The sequence below is a fragment of the Mus pahari genome, chromosome 15 (genome assembly GCF_900095145.1).
Source record: "Mus pahari chromosome 15, PAHARI_EIJ_v1.1, whole genome shotgun sequence".
Taxonomy (NCBI): domain Eukaryota; kingdom Metazoa; phylum Chordata; class Mammalia; order Rodentia; family Muridae; genus Mus; species Mus pahari.
This window is the reverse complement of record NC_034604.1, coordinates 26,951,361-26,953,429: the sequence shown is the minus strand read 5'-3', so window position 1 is coordinate 26,953,429 and position 2,069 is coordinate 26,951,361. Positions and strand designations below refer to the sequence as shown.

Here is a 2,069-nt window from a genome sequence, read left to right as displayed (position 1 = left end):
AAAAGAAAAAAAGAAAAGAAAAAAATCAAGAATTTCTTTCCACAAACATCTTCTGTATTTAAATCAGGTAGAATACGAGTTGTTAAGAACAAGAATTAAACTTTTCTTTCTGAGATGGGGTTTTGCTGTGTAGGCTGGTGTGGCCTGCTGTTGTAGACTGGGCTGGCCTCACACCCATAGAGCTACCTGAGTCCTTCTGAGTGCTAGGCTTACAGAGGGCCTAGCTATACCAGCTTCTCTTCTGTATTTTCACCTGTGCCACAAGAAAGCTTTGAAGACACATTCTGCTAACAGGGTGAGCTAGAAGGAAAGCTAGCTATGGTGGTAATCTCTTAGAGGAGAAATGGTCTTCGGGGAAACTGAGCCTCGCTCTATGTGTGGGCTTATGTGCAGCTGGAGGGCTGGACTGAAGTTCTGGAAGCCAATTCCCAAGTGGGGACTGTATTCTAATTCGAAAGGAGACAGAAATGACTTAGATAGAGTAACTGGGCAGCACAGAGGGAGTTTCTTGCCTTGGGCATAAGGGCACATGTTTTTCTGATTATTTCCTGTAGCATGATATTCTTTGAAATCATATGTAAAATAAACATAACTAACTGTAAAATAAATATGATATGTTATCACCAAGATTGAAAGACACAGATTAGGTTTGAAGGCTACCTGCAAAATGGTGAGTTTAGTCTTAAGTACTCTGCAACGGGCCTTCTATCTAGTATTGTTTCATAGGGGGAAGATGTTGGAGAGGGGTATCAATCAGGGTGTGGTAGATCTTTGTTCAAAAATTTCAGTTTTGAGGTAAACCTACTCTGTTCTAAACACTGTATTAAAAAACTGTTCAATTGGCAAATATCAAAATACCAATGATCCCCAGTAGGCTTTGAAATGCTATGGTTAAGGCTGACCCTGAATTTCTGACCCTCTTGCCTCTACTTGCTGAGTCCTGGGTTGCAGAGGTGTGCTACTCTGCCTGCCTCCCAGTGGTGCAGGGAACTCAACTCAGGCATTTTTGCAGGCTAGGCAAGTAGTCTAGTAGCTGAGCTATAGCCTTGACTCAGGCTTCTTCTTGTCATTAGTCCTTAAGTAGTTTATCAATTATTTGTATATTTTTCTTGTGGTTTGAATAGGAATATTCCCTATAGACTCATGTTTGTTTTCTGAGACAGGGTCCCATGCATTCCATGCTAGCCTCCACCATATACACCCGTCTGTCGCAGCCTCTTAAGCACTGGTCACACAGAGCTATCAGTGCTGGAGACTCAACTCCACAGGCCCTCTGCGAGTCCTCAGCTCTCAGGCCTCATGGGTTTCAACACTTGGTCTCCAGCCAGTGGCACTGTTTTCAGAGGTTGTGGAACCTTGCACGTGCACACAGACCATGACACATGAGCTCATTAGCTATGAATGTGGCCTAATGAAAAATCACAAACCTACTTAAATACATTACTTTTTTTTTTTTGACGCACTCTGATCTTTGACGTAAGATAGTAAACTGTTCAAATTAGACTCACTGTGAGACCAAGAAAACTACCATTTATGTTTCCAAGTTGAACTCATGAGAACAGAACAGTGTGATCGATTTCTAAAAATGCATAGCTCTCCATGTATTTATTATATTGGATATGAAGATACTTAAAAGACCACTAAGTAAAATATTTTCAAAGTTATCAATCATTTTCATTAAATGTAGGCCTATTAAAATGCCATACTAGGGTTGGAGAGATGGCTCAGCAGGTGGGAGCACGGGCTTATCTTCTAGGACTTAGGTCCAGCTCCCAGAACCCATGTATCAGCTTACAACTGCCTGTAACTTCAGTTTCAGGGATCTGACACCTCGTATGGACACACGTGCAGGCAAAACACCAATATACGCTTAAAAAAAAAACCACTAAAGCTCAACAAAACAAAATAATAAGCATTTACCCCAGAGCAGGCTTTCTTTTATTTATTTATTTTTAAAGATTTATTTATTATTATATATAAGTATACTGTAGCTGTCTTCAGATACACCAGAAGAGGGCATCAGATCTCATTACGGATGGAAGGGAGCCACCATGTGGTTGCTGGGATTT

The 2,069-nt window shown here is 40.9% G+C and overlaps 1 protein-coding gene across 1 annotated transcript in view; it reads right to left on the bottom strand.

Annotated features, from left to right (window-relative positions):
* The window catches only part of Sap130 (Sin3A associated protein 130), a 77,656-nt gene that overhangs the window by 4,088 nt on the left and 71,499 nt on the right, over window positions 1-2,069 (bottom strand). The gene's annotated exons all lie outside the window — the stretch shown is intronic.